This window comes from Chrysemys picta, chromosome 1 (genome assembly GCF_011386835.1).
Source record: "Chrysemys picta bellii isolate R12L10 chromosome 1, ASM1138683v2, whole genome shotgun sequence".
NCBI classification, from domain to species: domain Eukaryota; kingdom Metazoa; phylum Chordata; order Testudines; family Emydidae; genus Chrysemys; species Chrysemys picta.
In genome coordinates, this window is record NC_088791.1 from 64178830 (window position 1) to 64198010 (window position 19181).

Genomic DNA, 19181 nt, shown 5'->3' on the forward strand with positions numbered 1-19181 from the left:
TTTGCTCCTGGTGTATACCCCTCTAAGCCTGAGTTGTGCCACTTTAAGGGTACAATATAAAGCAGATCTTTGTTGAGGCTTTCTCCTAATAATGGGATTGATCCTGTAAGATACTTAGTACCCTCAGTTACATTCAGTGGAAATTTAAGGTGTTCAGCATAATTAGTATGCCAAAGATGCTGATATACTGTAGTGTTAGACACCTTAGAAATGCTGTAATAAATACATGTAATACATACAAATTAAATAAAATAATGTTTAAAAATTAGAAACAATTGAAATTGTAAAAAAAAAAAAAATTAACCCCAGTGGCTTCTAAATGTGTACGTCTCCCATGAGAATCTAAATATACCAATTCTACCATGCTGTGATGAAATGATTCTAAGCAAATTTTTCAGTTATTCAGTTGAGTTGGTTCAAGTTCCTACATGGCACTCTCAGAGGAGAAAATCTTATTTTAAAATTAACATTACTTTCTACTCTGCAAAATTATTATAGTTCTATTAATGTCATTTTGGATTTTAGACACTGTGGAGCAAAATCATTCAGCTTCATTCCTGGATTCTTTCAGCCTCAGAATTAGTGAGGACTGGACACTTTCACAATTGGAAAACTAGTCCAAAGTACACTTACAAACATATACATTACATTGTAACTACAAAATTTAATGATGTTCTTATGAGACAGGAAGTGAGCACAAAGAAACTCAAAGACAGATGTGCCATCTGCTGCTCTAATATCCTTGATCGTGATTGTGACAATCCACAAATCAGGGGACGAGAGTTTATCTTCTTTAATACTTAGAACTTCATGAAACAAACAGACTGCTGGTCTGGCCTTTGGCAATCAGATTACCAGGCCAGCCTTTAATTTTTCTAGGATGAAGTACTTCTCTGAATGTCTCCTTTAGCTGTACATACACCTTAGCTTTACTTGATGAGAGTACATTGCTATTCATCTTATGTCCTGTCTACACTACAATATTTGTCATTGTATATAACCAATGAACTGTAACTGGGTTGACTTCACACTTTGTTCTTGAACACACATTGTTGTGAACATATATTTCATACTGTTGTTCAACCTTGCTGGCAAGCAAGACTGTAGTTCAAAATAGGTCTGTTGCCTGCATAAAAAATTGGGACGGGGTGAGGGATAATAGGTGCCTATATAAGAAAAAGCCCCCAAAATCGGGACTGTCCCTATAAAATCGAGACATCTGGTCACCCTACTGCAGCAGCAGCAGCAGCACTACCAGCTGGGGGACAAATTTTTATCTATTGGAAGCAAGGAGGGGCGCCCCTCATCCTTACTCTCTTGTTCAAATAATGGTCCTTCTGTGAGAAAAATATATTTTAAATCAGTTTAAAATACATAGTTGGTTACATATGGTATATTTTAATGACTCAGTGAATAAAATCTAACACTCATAGATGAACAAACGTTTAATATTTATTAATACCTGCCAACCAAATCATTGTAATGCAAAATGGGCCCTTTTCAGGTGTGGTTTCTTGATTCCTGGTTGAAATAAATAATCTTTCACAACTCTTCAGCAATTATTTTGAAGCACTAGGCCATGTCACAAGACTGCAATAATTCTGTGGAGAGTATCACTTTTTTGGTTAGCAGAAAATTACTGCTGTGACAGAATTTTGGTTAATCTTCCCTAAGGAGCCTCTCAAGAGAGTGACAAAATTGACAGTGAAAATGTTAACATAATTAGTCTAATAAATGTAAGCAGAGGAAAGTCTAGCATTTCATATCCAAATGTTCTTTTCTCTTCTTTAGGAATATCCTTAAATTCTTCACATGGACAGAGGCAGCTCGTGCATGGATTTCAAGACATCAATTCCAAAGTATTCCCTAGGTAATGCTACTGTGTCTGAAGTCCCAAAGTAATCTGATATATTGCAGGACTGAAATTTCTGAGGCCTGGTCTACACTACACAGTTAGATCAACATAAGGCAGCTTATGTCAACCTAATTATGCCAGTGTCTACACTACAGCATTGCTCCTGCTGATGTAAGTGCCCCACTACGCCGCATAATTACTCCACCTCCACGAGAGGCATAAGGCTTATGTCGGTGGTAGGGCAATGCAGTGTGTGTGTAGACACTGCATTCCTTATATCGGCTGTCTTGTCAATTTCATGGCAGGAGCTGTGAAATTGACAAGAAAGCCCAGCTGCTAGAGCCCAGTTGCCCCCCCCTGATCCCCTGGAGGCTGAGCAGCCTTGGACCTGCTGCCAGCTGGGAGCTGAAGCCCGGGTGGTCTCGGACACCACTGCTGGTTGGGAGGCGGAGTGCTCTCCTCAACCCCTCCAAGAGCCAGGCAGCCTTGTCAATTTCATGGCTCAGTGAGCCATGAAATTGACAAGGCTGCCCGGCTCCCAGGGGAGAGCAGGTTGGGGGCTGGGGATAGGGTGACCAGATGAGGGAAAGAAAAAATCGGGACACATGGGGGGAAAAGCAAAAAAAAAAAAAAAAAAAAAAAAGCGCTGCCGGCGGATATTGGGACAATTTGTGATAAATATCGGGATGGTCCCGATTTTATCGGGACATCTGGTCACCCTAGCTGGGGAAGCTGGACCCCATTCCCTGGGGATGAGAAGCCCCCCCCCCCCCACTCCTGGTGAGGACATACACCCCCAACCCAAGGAGGGTAGTGTGGAGATGCACCACTGCGGTAATTACTGCAGTGGCTGTAAATTGACCTAATATAGGTTGACTTAGGTTTGTAGTGTAGACATACCCTGACTCTGTATGGCTGGGCTCCAGTCCCAATGAATCCAACAAGCAAAGGAAGTCAAACTCAGATGCCCTGCCCAGTACCTCTGGGATAGCTACTCAGATAAAAGCAGACTATCCACAAACAAACCATACTATGTAGGGCTTATTTCCCAGATCTGCCCAAGTAGACTCCACAAGCTTTTGGGGGCAATGGGGTAAGGGTCAGTTATCCAAATTTAGGTTGTTTGAGCTATGGGTTTCTGAGATGCAGGCCCGCTAAAACTCATGTGACATCAAAATTTTGCAGCTGTTTTAATGCTTTTTGTAGTCGCTTACAGCTCAAGCTATGGCTCTGATCCTTCCCAAGCTGATGTCACTTGTTTGGTTTTAATCTTACTAATGGCTGACATGCATTGCCCCTTTGGGGAAACAATATTTTTAAAGTTATTCTGGCAAAAAGTTGCATCTCCAGTATGGCTTGAGCTGTGGTGATATGCCAGAAAAAGTCATTCGCACTTGTGCAGTGGGATCAGAACTCTATTAGCCTGCCAGAGAATTTGTGAGGAATCTCACATAAGAGTAAATGGGAGTCTCACATCGGAGCAGAAGGTGGCATGGTGTTGCCACTTAACCCAAGCTGCACTCTTGTCCTGTGAGTCTGAGTCCTGTCTTGAGTGACTGTGTGTTGTGCATGTTACTCACTCTCTGCCAGCATTCTGCTTCAGCTGATGGACTGCATCTGCAAAGCTCCTAGCTTGAGATGACATTTCAAAGTGCTGCAAAATCCACAGGCATACTCAGAATGTTTTGAAAATTGCTGTACCTGATCAGTGTCAGGGAAAAAGTTAGCAGTGCAAGTCTGGGGTTATACAGACCCCCTTCTCTCTGCCTTAGCCCAGGAAGTGGTGCAACAAGTCTGGGGCTCTGAAACACCTCTCACTTGTTGCCTCCACCTGGCAGCTCATTACAGCCCATTGGTTACCATCTTCCTTCCTCCCCCTAGTTCCCTGCAGCTCTCCTGGGGCCATGGAGGGGCCAGGTGGAGACCAGAATTCATAGCTCAGGTGTGACTACAGTTTTTGTACTTGTTTAACCAGTGGTGCAAGTATGGTGGTACAGTACGCTGTACAGTAAGATATTTATAGCCAGTACGGTATACCAGAGAGATACAGGAGGAGCCTGCCCCTTTCCACGCAGCTGCATCTCCTGAGTCCTCCTGTCTGGGGTCTGTACAGCAGCCCCACCAGAGGACAGGGCTTGGGGGGCAGGGCTGGGGGTGGTACAGCAGCCACACCGGAGGACTCTCCTGGGAACCACAGCAGGGAAAGGAGCAGAACGTGGGGCCGCCAGGCAGCCCATGCCGGCAGCTCCTCCATACCATCCCCAGGTTGGTTCCCAACCCTTCCTTGCAGCTGCATCTCCTGAGTCCTCCTGCCTGGGGTCTGTACAGCAGAAGTCTCTGGCGCAGTGGCAGGAGGACAAACCCGCCCCCCCAGGTAACATGGGATGGATGTGGATCATGGGGAGGGGACAGGGAGAGTGTGTGTGTGGGGGGGTCACGTGGGGACGTCACATGCCCCCCCCCACTTTGTTTCCCTCCCATGAGTGCAGCGTACCAGCAAGAAATTATTTCTACTTGCGCCACTGGGTTTAATTATGTTAGTGGGCTGACTTTTTTTACTGAAATAGTTATACTGGTACAATCCCTACTATGGATGCAGTAATGTCTATAAGGGTGCTGTATTCCACTCCCTCCTGTAAGGAATAACCTATACATAAGCTTATAAGACACATAACTGCATCAATGCCAGGGGTATTGCAGCATTTTAACTATACTGGTATAGTTAAAGTGGTACAACTTATGCATGTATTTCCTACCTAGCCCCTTGATAATGCCCCTCTCACTATTACCACTTTCTTAAAAAACAAGGGAAATTCACTGTCCCAAAACATCATTCACACAGATTTGAGGTTGAATGGAAATGCCTTGTCCACTTCCAGAATGTGAAATGCACCAATACTTAAACCTCAGAAAACCAGGAAATACAGAATTAAGGTAATTTCTATCATCTCTTCCCCCACCCCATTCCCAGCACTGTCTCCTTTCAGCAATGCCTTAACAAGGCCCAGAGGGAGATCATAGGACTATACCATTCCTGAGCCCAGTATGCAAAGCTAACATGGAGAGTGTGGGGGAAACGCTCAGGCAGTCTTCCCTAGGTCAACGGTAGAGCTTAGGTCAGACTTAGCAAAGATGAGCACTACATACACCCAACCACTTAGCCTACTCTAGGCAAACCACCAAAGACTTGCTAGAACGTTAACATTTATACGTCCTGCTCCTAAGGATTTATTGAGCCATCATCTTCAGTTAGTCCCGACTAAGCCTTTGGTACAGTGTCATGTTTGACACTGTAAGGAGGAAATTTTGTTAACCCAGTAACATGCCGAGACTACTGCCCACTGCGGGAATACCAACTGTTATGCTTATTGCTGAAAGCAGCTAAAAGGCGGCCTTTCTGAAACCTTAGCACAACTAACAGGCCAGACGGGGAGGGAGGAAATGAGTGACCACAAGGAGTAAACATGACCCTGTGCCCTTCTGACTTGAGCTTTTTCCAGAGCATGCGGTTTTTCAAGATGGAAAGTCTGGCAATAGTTAACCGTTTGCCAGACTTCCCATGTGAAATACAGCTGGTTAACTGATGGGAAACTACATACTACAGGCTGGAAAACTCCACACTTAGCTTCTGCTCAGCAGTTTTTTTGGATGAACAAGCTATATAATCACAAATGGGGTATAAAAAGAGGAAGAAATCTGAGCTCAGTGGAAACTTGAACACTTGGATGCTTGAACACTTGGACACCTCTCAAGTTCCCCTGCAGACTGAAGGCTGGCCACTGGATGTCTCACTCGAGACCTCCTCCAGACCTTGAGTAAATATGAATCTGGGATTTTGGGGGTATTGTACCAACCTGTTGCAGATGTGTGTAAGTGCTTGAGACTAAATAAAGTAAAGCTTTAAGTGAAAGCACTCTTGATTTGTACTGCTTGTGCCAGCCATCTATCGGTCAGATGACTGTGTCCCCATCGATTTATTTCCTGCCACCACCTCACCAAAAGTGAAGAGGAATGATTGGTATAGCATTGTGTGGGATACAGCCCTTCATGGGAAATGGCAGATTTTGTTAGGAATAGGTCAGGTTTGGTCATCCCTGTGTCTATTGCCAACTCCAGGAAGGCAGAATGAAGGTTGTCTGGGAGATGTTGCCTTAACTCTTTATTTCCTGTTTTTCAGAGGTGTAAGTATGGGTGCATTTCCTGTTCCAGAAGGATTCAAGGGACTGCTAGTCAACCTTAACTTTATGTTAATGAAGGTTTTGGGCAATTACTTTTTGAAGGGGCAAATCTTGGGTCCATTGTGGTCCATGACTGGTGCTCCACACACTGTTACCTCCTTGCTCAGCAGCTGCACAAATTCTGACTATAGATCTGCTTTGAAGCTATTTCTTGCTTTCTTCTTCATTGGCCTAACCATCTGGAGATCTGTCAGGCCACTGAGGAAACCCTATATGTGAGAGCAAGGGGCCATTGGAAGAAAGCATCAAGATTTGGCCTGAGGTGAATGTAGTGCTGGTGAAAGTGACCAGATTAACAGCACTTGTCACTGAAGTTCTATTTATGAAAAGAAGAGTTAGCTGTACAGAAAGACAGTGCCAATGTAAACCAGACCAAACCTATATGCCTTAACGCTTTTTAGAGGGATCATTGCTAGGGTGAGAGATTAGTAGTGTGAACACTAGTGTGACATTGCACTTTTATAAAAAGATGTTTGTAAGTGTGGATATGATGTAACTGGAATATGCTTTATACGAAAGGTCTCTTGTAAGGTATCATTACAAAGCTTATAATCTACTGAGTGTATCATTCTTGTATCTGAAACTAGGAATATGAAATATAACTCTGAGGTCCTATTGTAATTATGAAAAGTGTGGGTCATTAATGATGATTTGGAATCTTGATGGCTCCCATTAATCAGGACAATTGGTTGTAAATGGCTCTGTTTACTTGTAAGATTTCCTGTATACGTGTGTGCCAGTGAGTGGGTAATGAAGTCTCACAGGACTTTAACCTGGTGCTTTTCCATTTAGAAGGGGGGGGTGGGAACCCAGAGAGAGAGACAAAGGATTTCCGCCTTGTGCCAAAGCTGTTAAAGGGGTGGAACAGAACAAATGCACTCCCAGTCATGTGGAATCCCCTGCTTTTCACCTAAGATGCCTGCTGGAACTAACAAGGTCTGTACCAGGGAAAGGATTGGGCCCAGACTAGGAAGGAGTCTAGTCTGTGAAAGAAGCCTATTGGCACATCTCTGAGGGTGAGATTTAACTGTATTCAGTTTCTTAAATGTATTAGGCTTAGACTTGCGTGTTTTTGCTTTATTTTACTTAGTAACTTACTTTGTTCTGTCTGTTATTACTTGGAACCACTTATGTCATAAACAGACAGTTAAGGGTTAATTCCTCTTTTACCTGTAAAGGGTTAAGAAGTTCACATAGCCTAGCTGACACCTGACCAGAGGAATCAATGGGGGGACAAGATGTTTTCAAAGAGGGAGGAGGGGAAAAAGTCCTTTGTCTGTTCAGTAAGTCTGTGCAGGAGTGAAGGATCCAGAAATCAGCCATCTAACATTTCTTAAAAGTAGTAAGTGTTTAGAGAAGGAATGTATTAGATTATGTTTATTTTCTTTTGTGACTTTCTTTTTGCATAGAGGGAGAATCAAATTGGGTTTCTTTTGTTTAACTTTAAGATTTTGCCCAGAGGGACACCCTCTGTGTTTTGAATCTGTTGTCTGTGAGAGTAGCTTGCATGCTAATCTCACAGAAGTATTCCTTTCACCCTTTTCTTTAATTAAAAGTCTTCTTTTAAGAACCTGATTGATTTTTCCTTGTTTAGATCCAAGGGTTTTTTGGATCTGGGCTCACCAGGAATTGGTGGGAGGTGAATCAATCTCAATCCTGCCAGGAAAAGGGGGATAAAGACTGGGGAAATATTTGGGGGGGAAGACAGAGTTTCCAAATGACTTTCCCATAAATGTTTGTTTAAACTATTTGGTGGTGGCAGCTACTAGATCTTAGCTGGTAAATAAGCTTAGGGGTTATCTCATGCAGGTCCCCACATCTGAACCCTAAAGTACAGAGTGGGGGTGACACCTTGACAACTTAAATCCTACTTTTTAATCTTAATAAACTCATTTTTGTTTATTATTATTGATTAATACCTGGGGGAGCAAACAGCTGTGCATATCTCTCTTTCAGTGTTATAGAAGGCGGACAATTTATGAGTTTACCCTGTATAAGCTTTATACAGAGTAAAATGGATTTATTTGGGGTTTGGATCCCATTGGGAGCTAGGTGTCTGGGTGCTGAAAATAAGTTACCTGCTAAATGGTTTTCAGTTAAAGCCTGCAGCTTTGGGGGCATGGTTCAGACCCAGGGTCTGTGTTGCAGCAGGCTTGCATGTCTGGCTCAACAAGGCAGGGTTCTGGAGTCCCAAGCCATCAGGGAAAGCAGGCTCAGAGGTAGTTTCAGCACACCAGGTGACAGTCCCAAGGGGGTCTCTGTGACCGAACCCATCACAACTAGTTCTTAGCCTCTGTCTTGAGACTGCTATTTAGGGCTAATTGTAGTAGCGGTTTTGAAAATGTGGATACCTATAGACAAGAAATTTCTGTAGGCCAATGAACAGCTTTTGATGGAACGAGTATGTGCTTTAAGTAATATTTTTAAGTGGGCTGCACTGTGCTATACTCTGCAGAAGAATTACTGTACTACACAAATGTGAACTGTGATGTTCTAGTGATGTGCTGGGAAGGATTATTGAATAGAATTATTTTTTTTTCTCCGTCAGGATGTAGCTGATGACAGGGTGGACAATGTAATGCCTATGCCTGAATCTTAGTACCTGGGTAAGAATATTTAAGTGTTCCTCCTTAACCCCAAATATATTTGATTCTCATTCACATGCAAATTCTTTCTGTAAATAGATTGCTGCTGGGAATGTAGCTTGAGAAGCTGCAAGCTTTCCTGAAACTTATGCTTCCCATGATGATAGTAAATTATGAAATTCATGTTAAAGGCCTACTAGCTCTCTCAGAATATAAATGTGAACTATTTATTCAGAGAGGTTTACAAAGAGGCTTACTGTCATCTTGCATTTGTGGGATTTGTTACATCTATACAGAGTAGAAAACAAATATAAAATGGTGCTAGAACTTTTTTATCTTTATAGCTATCTTGATCCATCAACAATCTAAAAGAACAGCACGTAGATCAGAAATGTTATCATAGATAGTATTTTAAAGTACAGATTAATTTTAACACCATTTGGCTAGGCTGTGGTACAGTTCAGTTCCTCTCAATATGAGAAAATCCATCAATCTAAATGCCTACCATGATTTAGCTACTATATTATGATGCATCTTGCTCCCCATCCCACTAGTACCATTCTCCTACAAAGCTACAATGACAGACAGAGTTTTTGTTGTTTCAGTCATCAAGCCATTATCAAAATGTGGCTGGGCATTCACCCAGCAAAACTGCTTCCTCAAAAGCTCTGCACCAGCAAGCTCCAAAATAAGTTTTATGACAAGTGGTCAGATCTTTCAAAAATAAGTATTGGTGCTGAATGTTAAGTAATACATTTTAAAATTAATTAATGCATTTTTAAATAGCAAAGCATCATTACTATAGCATAGAGTCCTTAGCAGAAGAATTAGCCTCCCTTGATTTGATGGGGGTCAACTAAGCCCATCACTCTGTGGGACAAGTTGGATAACCGCTTAGCAATAGCTCACATGAGATTTCACTGGTCCTCAGCTGAATTGGAGAAACATATCTACTACACTTTGAGCAATGTAAAAACAGTACAGTAATAATTAGGGCTGTTGATTAATTGCAGTTAACTCACATGATTAACTAAAAAAATTGTCCTTCAAGGAACATATGAATCTGTAGCGCATCTGGCATGTAAATATCTTGCAACGCTGGCTACGGTTACAACAGTGCCTTGCAAACGCCTGTTCTCACTTTCAGGTGACATTGTAAACAAGAAGCGTGCAGCATTATATTCTGCAAATGTAAATAAACTTGTCTGAGTGACTGGCTGAACAAGAACTAGGACTGAGTGAACTTGTAGGCTTTAAAGTTTTACATTGTTTTATTTTTGAGTGCAATTATTTTTTGTACATAATTCTACATTTGTAAGTTCAACTTTCATGATAAAGAGATTGCACAACAGTATTAGGTGAATTGAAAAATACTGTTTCTTTAGTTTTTTTACAGTGCAAATATTTGTAATAAAAATAAATATAAAGTGAGCACTGTATACTTTGTGTTCTGTGTTGTAAGGGAAATCAATATACTTGAAAATGTAGAAAACATCCAAAAATATTTAAATAAATGGTATTCTATTATTGTTTAACAGCGTGATTAATCCCGATTAATTTTTTTAATCGCTTGACAGCCCTAGTAATAATGCTTTGCTATTTAAACCACAATATTCAGCAGTAATAGTTCTTTAAAAAGATGCATTACCCTCAATTCATATACTGTCATAACATTTTTCTTGGGATTTGCTAACGCAGAGCTTTTGAGGAAGCAGTTTTTGCTGTGTGAGTACTTGTCACATTTGACAGCATGTCTTATAGCAATGTTTCTCAACCTTTTTGAAACCAGGGACTGGCTTGTAGCCTAAACTGTCATGAGAGGAAAAAAATAAATAGTGTTTCATTGTTATTCTTGCTGTTTTTTCAATATTGCCAGGCATTTTTTTTTGTACTATCTGCATGTAAGGCATTTCTTTCTTGCTCACCAGCACAGGGCCACTACTCCTGTTCTGTTTATTGGTTAAAGTCCAGTTCAACCTGTTATGGGATATGAACATGTTAACACGATTTTTAAACAGTGTTTCAAATGAAGGGTACCAATAGTTTTCTCTACAACTGTATACCTCACTTTGTGCACTAGAGATAATTCAACTGATTTTTAAAAATAATAAAAAAAATCAGATGGATTCACTCACCATACTGTTAATGAGACGTTTGTGCCTGTCTTGTAGACACAAGTCTTTCAATCTGGGGATGAATGTTTGAAAAGCACACTCGGAGCATCTTTCCAATGCAGCCAGTTGCAGTATTTTCTTTTTGTTGCAGTCATAGCTGAAAACCAGTTTCACGGAGGTACGTGCAATGGAACAGGAGCAAAGTTTTGACAGGAGTTCATGGAGTTGTGGGTATTCACTATACTGAGGACATCATTAAGCTCTGGAGACAATTTCTTGGTTGCCAAGACCTCTCAGTGAATAAAGCAGTGTGTTGTTTGAGCAGTCAGTGCAATTTCCATCTCTCTTGCCACTACACCTGAATGTCTGCCTGTCGTTGAGGCCACTCCGTCAGTGCAAATTCCAACACAGTGATTCCACTGAAGTCTATGTCCTCTCACATACTCCTGTAGGACCTGGAAGATTTCAGTACCTGTTGTGTTTTGTGGCAGTTCTTCACAGAGCAGATCTTTGTGAAATGTGCCTACATACGCATAGCTTAATAAGAACTGCTGCGTTAGAAATGTCTGACTCATCCAACTGAATTGCAAAGCAGCTTGACACTCTCACCCTTTCTGTCAACTGAGCTTCGATATCTTCTGCAATATCAGTGATTCCATGTGAGACGGTATCATTTGACAGTGGAATGCAACTAACTTTTTTGGCAGTTGCATCAGGCATCTATTACTGAAGACATGATTAATTCTTCACCAACTGTAAATATATATTTGTATTTAGCTATGTATAGGGAGAGCAGATGTGATGTTTTTAACATACCTTCATTTGATGTTATGGCAGTGTACAGTAGTTTCTTTTGCTCCTACACTACAGCTTGCTTCTGTTGGAAGAATTCCACTGGCTTTACTTTTAAATTCGGATGTTTGGTTTCAAGGTGTTGAATCATTTTTGAAGGTTTCATAGCATCATTGCTCAAAGTCATGCCACACACACAGGTCTGGGCATTCTACGTCCTCACTTGGAACAAACTCCTACTTAATGTAAGACTTAAGTTGGTGTAGTTAGGGTGACACAATGTCTGTGTAGACACTGGATCCCTTACATTGGCCATCTTGTCAATAAAATTAACAAGGCTGCCGGGCTCCCAGCAGGTAGCGCGGGGTGGAGGGGCTGAGAGGCTGGGCAGCTGGACCCTGCTGCCCGGGGGTGAGGAGCCCCAGGGCAGCTTCCCCCATGCTTCTGGTGGGGAACAGGGAGTGGCAGGGAGCAGCCTGCCAGGAGCCTGTGGGACAGGCAAGCTTCTGGTCGGGAGCTGCCAGCGGAGCTGAGAGACGGGGCTCTCAACTCCCCGCACTGCCTCTCTTAGGTCGGTGGAAGTGCTCCTGGTGAGGACACACACCACTGACCCAAGGAGGGTAGTGTGGACATGCACCACTGCAGTAATTACTGTGGTGGCTCTAAGTCGACCTAATATAAGTCAACTTAGGTTTGTAGTGTAGACATACCCTGAGTCACTCGCATCTCAGTTTTTCTGAATTTTTGTTAATTTAAAGAAATAGATCCAGAGCTAACTGCTTTGAGAATAACATTGTCTGGTTTAGCTAAGTAAAAATTTTACTAGAACTTAAATTTCACTTACCGCTTTCTGTAAACTACTTCCTTCCAACAATTGCATCCAAACGTGCTTTGCATATCAGCACCATGGCAACTGATGTCAACCCAGTTGGTTTATTTATTTTTTTATCAGAAACAATTGAATAAATACAGTGATTTAAAATGCAAGTACAAAAAAGTTTACGTTTTAAATATTAATATTCTGTGTCAGGGAAATCTCAGGGACCAGCAAGGAGGCTAACACAGACCAACACTGGTCCACAGACCGGTCATTGAGAAACCATTTATAACCCCTAAGGAGATTACATAGATTCCTGGGACTCTGTCTGCTGGCAGCTCAGGGAGAGGCGCACTGTCCCTGGTAGGGATGGGGGGCCAAGGCAGACTCAGAGTGAGCCCAGCAACCAATAGGGAGTGACAGGCCCTCCCAGGGAGAAGCCATTTTGTAGTCAGTCTGGAGCCAGCCAGGAAAAGGGCAGGACTGGTTGTGTGGGGGGCTGGTGAGTCCCAGGCCTGCATGCAGGGTTCACCCTGAGCAGGGCCGGCTTTATGACCTGCGGGGCCCGATTGGAATACTTGGCAGCGGTCTGGGGCTTCAGCAGCACTTCGGCGGCTGAGGGTCCGCTCCGGGTTTTCCACTGCACCAAAGGACCCCCCGCTGCCGCAATGCCGCCGAAGACCCCCGAAGCAGACCCCCTGCCGCCGAAATGCTGCCAAAGACCCCCAGAATGGGGCCCCCTTAGGCGCGGGGCCCTCTTCGGCGCAGGGCCCAATTCCGGGGAATTGGGTGAATCGGCTTAAAGCCGGCCCTGCCCCTGAGAACAGGCCTCTAGGGACTGCCAGGGCCTGTGCTACCATTAAGGCAAACTAGGCGGTTGCCTAGGGCGCCAAGATTTGGGGGCGCCAAAAAGCGGTTCCCCCAATTTTTTTTTTACTGTGTTCCTGGGCTGGGCTGCCGGCGGCGCGCTGATATGTGTGGCTCAGACTCCCTCTCCCAGCGCAGCGGCCGCTCCATGCAATTATTGTCATTGCCGGCGGGGGCGGCGTGCTCAGGGAGGGGGCGTAGCAGAGGTGAGCTGGGGTGGGGCGACCTGCTGCAGCTCCCTCCCTGCCCTGAGGCACACCCCCTCCGCGGCAGCTCCCCACCCGCCGGCCTGGGGAGCCATGCAGCAGCTCCCCACCCCAGCTCATCTCTGCTATGCTCCCTCCCTGAGCGCGCGGTCGCTGCTCCACTTCTCCCGCCTCCCAGGCTTGTGGCGCCAATCAGCTGTTTGGTGCTGCAAGCCTGGGAGGGAAGGAGAATTAGAGTGGGGGCGGCGTGCTGGGGGAGGAGGTGGAGCAGAGGTGAGCTGGGGTGGGGAGCTGCCACACGGCTCCCCGGGGGGGGAAGGTACCAAGCGGGGGGCACCTCAGGGCTGGGGTGGGGCACAAGGTGAAAGTTTCGCCTAGGGCGCGAAACTTCCTTGCACCGGCCCTGCTGACAGCAGATACCTCAGCTGGGTTTTTTCCTTCCCCACTGATGATTCCCAATTTGTAGCCTTTGCTGGGAAATTTCCCCAGCCAGGCTGAGTTCGCCCTCCAGCTCCCTAGGTGAGACCAGTCACCACATGGTCAGCTCTGCTCTGTCTGCTAGTCCGGGGAAGCTGCCTGCGCAGTGTGTGACTGGAGGCTGGCCTACGAGACTACAGTTTGGATGTTAGTGTAGTTGTATAACCTACAGCTTGAGCCCTGCACCCCTTTGTGGTGAGGGGAAATCCTGGGACCGATGCAGCCTGATTCCTGCCTGAGGAGGATCCCTGCCAGGAGAAAGCAGCCCCTCTGCAGTGACTGAGGAGTCCAGCATCATCTTCGAACCTGAGGATCATTCATGGAGTTTGTGAATGCACCATCTTTTAGTTAGTTAGTCAGGGAATTTGTTTTGGGGACCCCCTACTCCCTGAACTGTGTCCTCAAGCCAGGGAGTGAGGGTTTGAGGATTTTATAACCTGCTGCATATTAAACCTGTGGAGGGATTTACCACCTCCTCCCACTTGTGAGTCCTTTGGGCTGTACTGAACCCAGTCAGCCACACTGCTAAACCACTGCAGAGAAGAATTTTGTGGTTATAGGTCATCAAGGGCCCCAGCAAAGTACGCGTACCAACGGGACACTAATTTTACATTTGCTACATCAAGTCACGGGTATTTTCAGTGACCCTAAAATAGTGTTTCACCCTGTTATGTTGTATTTGTCTCCTGTTTAATATAATTATGTTGAATATATTTTTGTGTTTGTGTTATTTCTTGGAAGTCTCCAACTATCTGGTAAGTAAGTGGGGATTACTCTGTAGTTAGAATTTTCTGCCCAAGCTGCCCTGGTGACCCTTCCAGGAAGAGCGAGCGGGGTGGAGGCACCACCAAATAATTTCATAGGAAAAAAAGAAAGAAGATACATCCTGCTGAGTGGGTGGCAGGATCCAAAAAAACCCAGACCTGTCCATCAAAACCTGTAAGCGGATTGGCATTAAAGGAGGTAACCAGGTGGAGAGGGGCACTACACATATCATATACTGTAAAGGAGCTTTAAAGAGGTCAGAAGTGGGACCTCAGTATTATCCCCTAATTTAGGGGGCTCCTTTTGTGTGGAGCTGCTGGAGCAGCCCTATGCTGCTCCATTCCCAGCCCCTGGATTAGGAGTTGTGTAAGGGCAAAACTGGGTGGGGAGTGGAAGGAAAGTTGTGTGGCCTGAAGTCAGTGTGCTCCAGCTCTACTCTGCTTCCTAGAGCCCCTGAGGGATTCTGGGGAAGAGTGGAAGTTAGAGTATCCCTGAGGCTGCTCTAATTGATGCTGGAGGCCATGTATGCCCCCAAATAGTTCCAGAATATAAATGGCTTAAAGCCCCTTTTAGGCCCTTAAGCACTGTTCCTGCACTCAACACGGCATGTGGGTTACCAAAAATTCACAACCAGTAGCAGCAGCACTGATCCTAGAATATGGGTAATTGTTTAGAATTGTAGTATCTGGAGAGATGGATAGTCCCATGCAAGGAACCTCACATTTCTGTCTGCGCAGTAGTGTTAGACACTGACGAGCATGATATGACATTTCTGTCTCATTCTGCTGTCACCTGTCATTTGTGTTTCGATGGACACCAGCAGTGAGAACTCGAGGAAAACGGGAATAACCACAGGTATCTTAATTCCAGAAGTGATTGACACACAATGTTCCTGTTCCTAGGGAAAAGCCAAAACATCACAGAGGAAGAGAAAATATCAAAGACTTGATGATTGGAACAGGAGAGTTCTCTAAAGTGTACAAATTATATTACTGAAACAGGTATGGAATAAAACAGGTGCTCCAGTATGGAAGCAAGATTGTTTAGTTGCTAATGTTTCAATGCATATTTCTGATCCTTTTCTCCCCCCTACCCCTTTGGAACAATGTTTAGCTTTCTTGGACAATGTATGTCTTAGATATTACATGAATACACTACAGCTTTCCAAAATAATTTTTGGGTCCTGAGGATATTTATAAGATATGATACCAATTACTCTGTCTAGCAGTCATCTTCCTTGCCTACAACTGCGAGCTGTAGGAATTTTGTGGCACTTAACATAACAGTCTTGCACTGGCCGAAGCACTGTTATGGCAGAGTATTCCTGCAGTTAGCACTAGATAATATCCCACCAATGTATATTCAGTGCAAATGTAAAGATACATAAGAAAGAAGATTTTGAAATAAAATAATTTTGCCAATGCAATATTTTTTTTTAAAGTTTTGGAAAGTCAGTTCATTTTAATCTGCTTGAGTGATATATGGCCTGTAATAGCAATGGGGCCTGAGTATTATTCCCATGTGCTCCCCCTTCTCTATGTCCCAAACAAAAGGTTTTACTCTTTTCTCATAATTCCACTTGATCATAGAATTCACTTCCAGCCTTGTTCTTTTGCTGACACACAAAAATATATAACCCTGGAGAGTCCTCCAATTTAGAATTCCAGACATTTCAATAAGGAATGGTTTGATTGCCTTGGAAACAGCATATATTTGAACCATACCGTTTTAAAAGAATCTCTGTTCCTGTCCATATTCAGATTTAGGTTTGTTTGTTTTTAAAGACTTTTCCTGGAGTTTTAAGTGAACAGAAATATTTATTAATGGCATCAGATTAAAAGATGTATTTTTCTCCTGATGTGCATACATAAATGCCATTAGTCTAGTTCAGTGGTTCCCGAACTGGGATTCGCGAAATGTTACAGGGGGTTCTCGGGGAAAAAATTCCCTAATGGTGAACAGAGCTGTCCCTAGGGACCTCGGGCAGCACAGGCCAACAGCCCGGAGCCCCTGGACTTCCAAGCAGATCAAAGCAAGCATATCTATCACACTGAGAAGATTTAAACTTCAAGACTCCTTATAAGAAATGAAAAGGGAGGTGGATATTTTTTGCTGTTTTTAAAATTAAATAGGCAGCTAGTATTTTTAAAATTATTATGAAGAACAAGTTTAAGCTTTGTTGTAACGTGCATTGTTTGCTCAAGACCTGAATGCTTGTGTAGGAGGAACTCTGAGTTGGCTTCTTAAATACCTTTATGCTGTTTCACATCTGATACTCCTTGATGAAACATAGGAGCCTAGTTTTATAACAGGCTTATTCAAAGTGATACAAGCTATGAAAGTGAGATCTTGGAAGAGTTTTCATAATGTAATAAAATACTGTAATGATTAATAATTAATAATAGTGTGTAATCATGTCATAAAAACAAATTCTATATTTCCAAGATCACTGCTTTTATTAATTTATACTCAGGTAAAGGAGAAAATCCCTGGAAATATTCATTTTTAGTGAAAGGGGTTCACAGGTTGTTAAAGTTTGGGAACCACTGGTCTAGTTATACATGCAAATCAAGAAAGAGACTGTTGGTCTAATTCAGTGATGAGATAAGCAGATGCACCTAAGCTGAAGTCAAAGGACTTAACTATTTAACTGTGTATATGTACAGTATTTGGGTATAGCTGTTGGGAAGTTTTCCCCTAAATGTATGTTTAATGATGTTGATGTTTATGTTTGAATTAGTATATTTGCTGTAATGATTAGTATTTGCTGTAAATGAATTAATTATGGAACAGAAATCAATGGAGTCTATGATTCAAGATGTTGTGGTGCCATAATAACTCGGAGTCCAGGTTGTTGCTCTTTCTTGTCAGAACTTTTGCACCTTTTTAAACTAGTGGCGGGAAAAGAGCAACGGACTCGTAGGGGGCAGTTAGAACAAACTCAGACCACTAGGTTCGCGCCACTGAGCCTATAAAAGGGGCTGTGTGTCTGAGCATTCTTACTGTCCATCAGAGTGGCAGCCAGGTTATCACATTGATTTGCGTGGACTTCGAGGATCTCCTCAGGGACTTCGGACCCACACCATCAGCCAAGAAGACATCACTTACCATCACTCATGAACTATAACATCTACCTATATCCTGATTCCAGCACAGAGGTGGGCAAACTACGGCCCGCAGGCCCCTCCTGCCCGGCCCCTGAGCTCCTGGCCTGGGAGGCTAGTCCCTGGCCCCTCCACCACTGTTCCCTCTCCTTTGCAGCCTCAGCGCGCCGAGCTGCCAGTAGCGGCCTGACCCGGTGCTCTGTGACGTGCAGTGGCGTGGCTGCCACCAGCCACCAGTGCTCCAGGCAGTGCGGTAAGGGGGCAGGGAACGGGGGGGGGGGGTTGGATAGAGAGCAGGGGAGTTCAGGGTGGTGGTCAGGGGGTGGGGGTGTGGATTGGGGTCAGGGCGCTCAAAGGGTGGAGAATGGGGGGTTGAATGGGTGCAGGGGTCCCATGGGGGTAGTCAGGAAGGAGAGGGGGGTTGGATGAGGCAGCGGGGGGCAGTCAGGGGCAGGAGTTCCAGGGGCAGTCAGGGAGAAGGGGTGGTTGGATGGGGCAGGGGTCCGGGCGGGCATTCAGGAATGAGAGGGGTTAGATGGGGCAGTGGGGGGCAGTCAGGGGTGGGGTTCCAGGGGCCGTCAGGGGACAGCGAGCAGGAGGGGTGGATGGGGCAGGGGTCCTGAGGGGGCCATCAGGGAATAGTGGGGTTGGATGGGGCAGGAGTCCCGGGGGGGCCATCAGGTGGCAAGAAGCAGGGGGGGATAGGGGGTGGGCCATGCCTGGCTGTTTGGGGAGGCACAGCCTCCCCTAACCGGCCCTCCATACAATTTCCGAAACCTGATGTGGCCCTCGGGCCAAAAAGTTTGCCCGCCCCTGTTCCAGCAACATCTTTATCTGCAATCCTGGTTCCAGTAAATCTTTGCTGACGGTCCTGTGCTCCTCCCTCCCATAGCCCAAGTCAGGCTGTGAAGCTTGGTTTGAAGTCCAGGATTCGGAACCCACTCTGTCAAGCCACAACGAGATACACCACCATCAGCTGTTTTGTCGTACCTGAAGTTGTCGCCTCTGATTCAGTACAGTATTGGGTTAGTTTGTGTTTTCCTTTTGTTTGGTTTAAATATAGCCAAGGTTAAGTGTTGTACGGGTCTCCGGGCTTCACATCCAATTGGCCACACTTGCATTTGTATTGGGTTGTTTATTCTAGTTATCATTCCCCATCCCTGCTATTGTCAATTTCCTTAATAAATCTTTAACTGTTTTCAAAGCATTCACATCTCTCTGTCTCTTTTCTATTCTACACGAGAGGGAGGTGGGTGGACTGACAAACTGCTTCCACAGGTGATCAGATACTGTATGCCAGCCCAAGTTCCTGACCCTTTTGGCTAGGTTGAATGTTAACACCTCCATGTTGGTGTGTGAAT

The 19181-nt window shown here is 44.4% G+C and overlaps 1 long non-coding RNA gene across 1 annotated transcript; it reads left to right on the plus strand.

The window, feature by feature from the left end:
- The first annotated feature begins 1765 nt into the window (after positions 1-1765).
- On the plus strand, positions 1766-12581 carry LOC135973763 (uncharacterized). Its single transcript, XR_010590779.1, has 3 exons — positions 1766-1870; positions 8642-8699; positions 10944-12581. It is a non-coding gene; the product is annotated as an uncharacterized LOC135973763 (long non-coding RNA).
- Positions 12582-19181: the final 6600 nt, after the last annotated feature.